At 43.7% G+C, this 7,768-nt stretch overlaps 1 protein-coding gene and 1 long non-coding RNA gene across 6 annotated transcripts in view; one reads left to right on the top strand and one right to left on the bottom strand.

The window, feature by feature from the left end:
* ADGRF5 (adhesion G protein-coupled receptor F5) overlaps positions 1 to 7,768 on the top strand; it is a 57,828-nt gene that overhangs the window by 9,734 nt on the left and 40,326 nt on the right. The gene's annotated exons all lie outside the window — the stretch shown is intronic.
* On the bottom strand, positions 1,345 to 7,359 carry LOC133236365 (uncharacterized). Its single transcript, XR_009732857.1, has 4 exons — positions 6,760 to 7,359; positions 5,824 to 5,931; positions 3,833 to 3,896; positions 1,345 to 1,570 (listed from the first exon to the last, which is right to left on the bottom strand). It is a non-coding gene; the product is annotated as an uncharacterized LOC133236365 (long non-coding RNA).

The following is a 7,768-nucleotide window of genomic DNA, read 5'->3' as shown; positions in this document are numbered from 1 at the left end:
CAGCTCCAGTCCCTGCCAGCTTCCTCAGGGATGGTTGGTGACCCCACAGCTGGAAAAGTAACATCTTCCTGCACTTCCCAACTATTTGTGACCCTTGGTGACAGCCTGAGAGATCAGCCGTCAGGGAGGAAACCACTTCCACGTCTAGGAATTTGACATTCCCCAGTTTTTCCAGACACGCTTTCATTAAAAATGATCACGGCAATGATAAATCACTAGGAGAACATGTTTTCTGTTTCTTTAAATATGTGGTCCTGTGTCCTCTTGGGCGTCTGGAGTCATTTTGGAAGTGTTAATGACTCAGCTCATCACCTACAACAGATGGTTTGGCTTTGGTACTTTTACAAATCACTGAAGCAAGAACGGATCATGGAAAGTCCCAGGCACTAGGTCACGGATACTCAGGATGTAAGCTGCAGTTAAGAGCATCGCACCCCCGGAAAACTAGGAAAGCAACAGGAATGTTAAATCCAACAAAGGCCACACAGGAATGTCTGTGTTCTGGAGGCTTAATACCAACAGAGGCAAACAGAGGTTTCAAGAGAAAGAATTCTTAAAAGGAATTTTCTTTTGAGGCACTGGAACAAATATTTAGAGCTTTAAGTTTTGAGATAGAAATCACCTTTCAAGAGAGGATCAATACTCATATTTCTTCTGAGCTATAGACTTCTTCCTCCATCACCTATTATGTGTCAAAAATCTATCACACATACCCAAACCCACATATAGATACACACATACAAATATGTGCGTATGCATGCTTTGTCATCCAATCGTGTCCAACTCTTTGCAATCCCATGGACTGTAGCCCACCAGGCTCCTCTGTCCATGGAATTTCCCAGGCAGGAATACTGGAGCAGGTTACTTTTCCTACTCCAGGGGATCTTCCCGACCCAGGAATGAAATTGTATCTCTTGTGTCTCTTGCATTGTCAGGCAGATTCTTTACCAACTGCGCCACCTTGGAAACCCACATACAAATCTCCAGATATATTATTACTATACAGGAGTTGAGAGAATTAAATAATATTTAGTACATATTGTTCAATATTAATAACATTATCTAGAGAGTACTTGTTTTGTTTGTTTTAATGTTTCTTTAATTAAAACAAATGTAACTGACTTTTAATAAAAATGTTGTGTCTGAAAGAGCCCAAACTATACTTGGTGCAGAGAAGATTTCATATAACTCCTGAAAGCAGAAGGATGGATGCCATGATATTATCATTTTAGGAAAATTCTTTCAAAACTCTGTTAAGGAAAAGAAGCCTGAACAAAAACCCAGAGGCCAGAGACAAGAATAGCAGAATACTTCCTGTTAGAGCAGAGAGGTTCTTGGGGAGCAGAGAAAAAAAAGCACTGGTCAGAGTATTCAGAATTCTGCCTCAGTTCAACCAGGACGTGGATTCCATACCAGCTGAGAGGCTCGCAGAGAGAGAACTGGTGGAAGCCATCGGAAGTGAAAATTTGCCAGATGGTTATGGCTGAAGGAATTAGGTGAAGTCAGCTCTGGGAGACCAGTGAGGATGCTCAGCAGTGCTGACCATCATGGGCCAGGTCTCTGGAATGACCTAGGAAAGGGACAAAGGGAACACTTGTGAAAGACATTTTGAGAAATGAGTCCAAAGGACCTGGGGACAGGCTTGACATAGGGGTAACAGGGAATACACAGACCTGGGTAACTGGGAAGGTGGAGGCAATAAGCAGAAGCCGGAGCTGGAATGAAAATCTTATTTTGGAAACATGCCAGTCAGCTGGAAACTTAGTCTTTATGCGGATTGAAAGCAGAAGTTTCTTGGGACTTCCCTGGGGGCCTCGTGGTTAGGGCTTCATGCTTACACTGTGGCAGCGTGGGTTCCATCCCCGGTTGGGAACTAAGATCCCACATGCAGCCAAAAACAAACAAATAACTAAAGTGCCTGGATGGCCTGACTTAAAAGTATTTGCTAAAAAAAAGTTTCTTGTTGGTTGGAAATAATACAAATGTATCCTCCACATCAGCTGTCAAGTTCCCTAAGCCAGATTTTTGAGGTTAACTGGGAACGTGTCTCGGGTCCTAGACTGAAGAGTCCACATTGGTTCTTCTTTGGCTTCAGAAGAAACGGCTGGTGGGAGAAGACACTGGGAGAAAGGGAGCCCCAGGATGTCCTGACCCCGAGCTGGAGGCGCTTCTGTCTTCGTGCCTGTTCAGGGAGAGCGAGGTTCCTACCAGGTTGGGTTGCCAGCTGCCAGCCTGGAAATCCTGAACTTTCTGCAGATCTGCAGTCCAGGTGTGGCTGGCTCTTTTTGATCTGGGTTCAGGAAATGCAGTGCCTTCTCCAGGCTGGGGAAGAGATTTGCAGGTTCTCCTGGCATTCTCTTCCGTATGATAACTTGTGGCGTTTCGGGCTCTGAGCCGGCAATGGTGGTGGCAGAGTAAGGAGAAAGCAGCGCTGGTGTGCTCTGCCTGTTTGTTTGCTTCCCTAGCTCAAAAGGGAGACCTGGTTAGAATAGAATCAGAGGTTTTGTTGACCTGCCAGCAGACATGTGCATAAATGATAATCCACATTATGATCAGTATTATTATTTCTACACGCTGTTTCAAAGTGGCTACTATATGCCAGGCTGTTTGTTAGGGGTCTTCATACCTCAGCTCCTTAGCAACAATTGAGCAGAGAAAATAGTGCTCTGTTTATAAACAACCAAAACTTGGCTCACAGAGTTCAGTAGCCTCCCAGGTAAGAGGACATTTATCTCAGCCCTGGCTCCAAGTCCAAGTTCATAGTTACAAGTCATAGTTTTCAACTTGTGTTTCTGGCTCTTGCCTGTGAGATTCCACGCCATGGCTTGTTTTGTTTTTTTAGCAAAAAATTCTCTCCAACATGTATTTAGTATGTATTTATCGAATGCCTTTTGGGCACCAAGAACATAAAACTCACTGCCTGCCTGCTGTCAACTTTTAATCTGGTTATGAGGATAGGGTATAAAGTTTGTAATATGGAAAGCAGAGTCATCACACAATGGGAGTCTGCAAAAGGCAAAGCTACCGCCAAGGAAGTGGTAGCAGCTACAGAGAAATAGGTCTGAACTAGATGTAAGTTACTAACAGAACTGACTAATGATGGGCTGGACCACTTACACCAAGGCAAGTTTGATGTCATGCGAAGTATTCAAGCCAATCTAATAAGTACTTGACAGGAGTGTTTATAGAGGGCATCTGAAGAGTGGTTATCCAAAATGATCCTTAAAATACTCAAACAACTTCACAATGCCTTGATTCTGTGAGTCCTCGGGTCAGTGAGCACCCGTGGGCTCAAAGAGTGACCAGGTTGAGGCCTGGAAGAAGGAGCAAATATGGGACGGAAGAAGGGAGGGAGGAGGGAGCTCCAGGCAGAGGGAATTCCAGGAGACTGATGGTGGTCTGGGGCTTCTTCTTGTGCATATATTGCAGGAGGAAACTGAGATCTCGCTAGCATATTTAGAGGAAGGTTATGTAGCTGTGATTCTCAGAGCAGCTTTATTGAGTAAGGAGCACTATACCACTGTATATGGTGCTGACTTTGATTATTCGGGTGTATAACAAGCGACCAGAATTGACTCTTTTCTTTAGACCTCACAGCCCAATGTTTTAAGCCATAGTGCTGCCCACCCCCCCCACCCCACCCATCCGCAACTGCCCCTGGGGTTCTGGCAGTTTTCCCCTGTGTGAACAAACCTTTCTAAAGGCTAAAGGGAGAACCAGGATCTTTGATTCTCCACTGACAATGCTTTAGTAGAGCCAGACGATGCTGTCAGACTGCTACCTACTAGACCATGTTAGGAAACAAGCAGAACAGGTAGCTTTTAATATTTACCTGCTACAGGACTAAGGGGGAGAAACCAGAGAGCCAAATCTTCCATAATAAAAAGGCATGGTCCCTGTTGGTCAAGAGAAAACCAGAGTGAACCCATTTTTCCTGGGCAAAGTCAGCAGGCTCGTTCTATTGCAGGTGGGAAATTGATATATGCATTGACTTAGTCTCTGACTTCTGAAGGAGCCATAATTCCCAGTGAAGTGGTCAGGCGAAAATCGCATCATTGGCTTAAACAGCTGTGATTAAGACCCAGAACTGTGTGTCACAGTTTGTGGCCAGCTTTCCAGAAATGTCTCTTTAAGATAAGTGCTGTGTGGCGGGCAGTGATTTATGGGAAAGGAGAGGGGAAATCCTGGCTGGTTTGTGCTTTCCAGGGCCAATGAGAGGCCTGCATCTGTGACACTGATGATCTGCCTTCCACTGGGGTATCCGTGAGTCCATAAGAATTCAGACAAACAATACCAGGATGAAGGAGCTCAAGACAAAACACACTGAACTGTCTGGAATCAGGTGGCCCGGAGGCAGGCGAGGAGCACAGAAGGGCATCTAAAATGTACACTTAGTGTGGAGGCATGGTCGTGTTCCTTCTGGGTCCCTTGTAGCCTTGGCAGGACCACCAGCTTTGCTGTCCCAAGCTCGGAAGCCCTTAGGTTTGGAGGAGGCAAAGAGGACAGAGAGTGGTCTTTCGACCCCAAAGCATGCCCCCTGACCCCACCCTCTGCAGTCATGCTGATCCTGAGCATCTGGGCTTTGTCCCTTAAATTCAGGTACTCTCCCTGGGGCATTACAGGGGCTGGAGGCCCAGTGGTGTTTCCGTGTTCTGTTTGCCCATGGCACCATGATACTCTAGACGGGGAGAAATGACCCAAATCAGGACGGGCATCTTCTTCAGCCCAGGCTACAGATTTCTGGACCTAACTGATAAAGATTCTACCTTGACTCACCTGAGTTGAGGCTCCAAAGTATTTGTGTGTAGAATTCCCTACCTGTGGTGATCATCAGCCAGGGGTGGGGACCACTGGAATAGATGATTCTCAAGGACCAGCCTGTACACAGCTTTCTGAGTTACTATGCCTGAGTTCTTGAGCCTGTTTGAAGAACTGACCATTTTCAAGAAGACATTTCTCTATTAAAATTTCCCCATCCTTAGTCTCTGGAGAATCACTGCTCAGGCTGAGGGTTATTCTGAAACTCCCTTAAAAGTTGTCAAGAACATAAAACATGGATGAGGAGAAGAGGGTTTCAGAGGCTGGTGCTTTAGTGATTACTTGCACAGAGACTTCCCTGGCAGTCCAGTGGTTAAAACATCGTGCTCCCACTGCAGGGGGCATGGGTTCAATCTCTGTTCAGGGAACTAAGATCCTATATGCTGCTCAGCAAGGCAAAAAAGAAAACGGACACAGATGCCATAGACTATAACTCACTAGAGTCACAGGAACAGTCCTCATTGGAATATACTTTCAGAGAGCTATTTTATTATTCGTTTATTTTCATATTTATGTATTTAAATATTTATTTATTTGTCTGTGTCGAGTCTTAGTTGTGGCACATGGGATCTTCTTGAGTCATGTAGGATCTTTCTTGGTGGCACACAGACTCTCTAACTGTGGCACAGGCTTGGTTACTCTGTGGCATGTGGGATCTTAGTTCCCAGACCAGGAATCAAACCCCCATCCTCTGCATTGCAAGGCAGATTCTTAACCACTTGACCATCAGGAAAGTCCCCTCTTAGTAGTATTTTAGGCTTTTGGCTCAGCTTCTTGTAGGGTCTCAGCAGAAGAACTACCTTGGTTTCAGTGGGGAATGATGACGTCCAGGAATTACCATGTGCTTTTCAAGTACATGCTTGTTCTCTGAGCATGTAGAGAAAGGTGGGCTCAGGGATGAATTACACTAACTGCCTTTAGGCAGGCACTGAAATCATGCTGGGATCAGACCCTGGGAGGCAAAGATGCAGGTGATGAAGTGGGTGATGTGGGATTGTTACTGACCTCGCTTATCAGAAAAGCAGCTACTGTCCAGGAAATCCTGTTTACATTCATTCATGGGAGGGGAGTAGACTGACCACAGCAAAGAGGATCCTGGAGCTTCTGAATCCTCTGGAAAGCATAAACATGGCTGCATTACCTTTCAGGAAAAGAATGTGCTCTCAAACAGACCTTGCAAATATCATGCAGCCACCATTGCAAATGTTCCTAGCAGACAACATACAGGTTAGGATCGCTCAGGAGAAGACTAGCAGTCCTTCCAGGAAGCTTGCTTTTCATCATAGAATCATTTGCAAATCAGAAAGAAAACAGGAAACTTCAAGATATGCCGTAGTATCATGACAGACTGAGATTCCATTCTAGGTTTTAAAAGTCACTGTGTTCTACTTGTAAATACATGTTTATATGGAAGAAACAGCTTAAGAGGCATTTGTAACTTTAAGAAAATGTGCACAGACATTTTTAAAGGGTTGAGTTAGTTATAGCAAGTTGATGAATGCCAAAAAGAAATAATTCTCAACAAGGTTGATAAGTAAAACCAAACTCCTAGAAAAACAGAGTTTACACCTCTAAGTGGACAAATACTACCATTTTCTGCAATAAACATTTATCAGTTGGAGTTTCCCATAGTAAATGTATTTCATTTTAGGTTTGCACATAAATAATCCTTGGAATATTTAAAACAAATCTTACAATATTATGAGAGACATTCTTTGCCCTTTTAGAAAACAGATATAGAATTTTAATGTTAAGGTTTTAGATTTATATATAACATATCATGTATATTTATATATTATCATTTTATATATCATATATATTATTTTAAATATATATAGTCATATATATGATATATCATACTTCCAGATTTTACATTTTTGCAGATTTTACTTATATTTTAAAAGGAAAAATTTTACAAGTATTCATTAATCTTTTCCTTACTTGACCAGCAAAATAAAATAAGCCACAACTTGTCTTCTCAAGGCATCTGTATAAAAAGATTCTCCTATTCTCTAAAGGCTCTGCATTAGCTACCAACCAAGCCCATGGCTTCTGTTCCAGTTATGTATTTCAGCCAAGAGTGAACCACAGATTCTGTCTATGACAAAAAGGTGAATCTGAGACTCAACTCAGAAGTCACAGGTTTAACAAGAATCTACTGGACATGAATTTATTACGTGCTGGGCTCCATGCCAGATGGAGTGGGTAAGGCCATGAGAAGTGAAAGAAGCAGTTTCTGCCCCTAAGAAGCTTACAGCCAGTGTTCCAGATGTGATGCAATAGTGGAAACCACGAAGGCACCTTCCGGTAGATCTATTGTCTGGCTTGCCTGGTGTGGGAAGCAGACGCATCTAGAATGCCATCCAGGCAACCAGTTTGGAGACAATTTGGAAAAACAATGAATTGCTGAAGGTCTCTTTTATTTTACTTTCCAATTTGCCAATTTTGCTTTTGTTGAGTGTCTATCATGTTCTGGACAAGGGAGATACAGAGTGAGAACAAAGAGTCCACAGTGCGTGCACAGGCTAAGAACAAAGGGAATTAACTAGTGGCTTTTTCCAGAGGTCTTCACACCATGCATCCTTGAGCTCTCAAAACACGTGCATGACCGTTGAGCGATGTCAGAAATGTACTGACTCATTCTGGTGAGTCAGGACTCTGGCTTTGATTGTCTAGACAGTTGCCAAGTTCCCCTGCTGGGTCTCCCTGCTTCTATTCTTGTCTCATTAGAGTCTGTTCTCACACAGCCTTGGACATCAAAGAGGGGTTATGAGAATGGAGAGGACGGACAAGTTCTCATCTTGGTCTGTGAAGCTCTCAAATGCCTGGAGACCACGGTGCTGATACCAGTTAGATCTATTTCATTTCTCCTCTAAATAGCAAAATCATAGAGAGGAAGCCCATGAAGGGAGGACTTGGTGGTGATCGGTAAACAAACTTCTCTTTCTCA

This window comes from Bos javanicus, chromosome 23 (assembly GCF_032452875.1).
Source record: "Bos javanicus breed banteng chromosome 23, ARS-OSU_banteng_1.0, whole genome shotgun sequence".
NCBI lineage: Eukaryota > Metazoa > Chordata > Mammalia > Artiodactyla > Bovidae > Bos > Bos javanicus.
The sequence above is the reverse complement of the archived record's forward strand: the minus strand, read 5'-3'. Positions and strand labels throughout refer to the sequence as shown.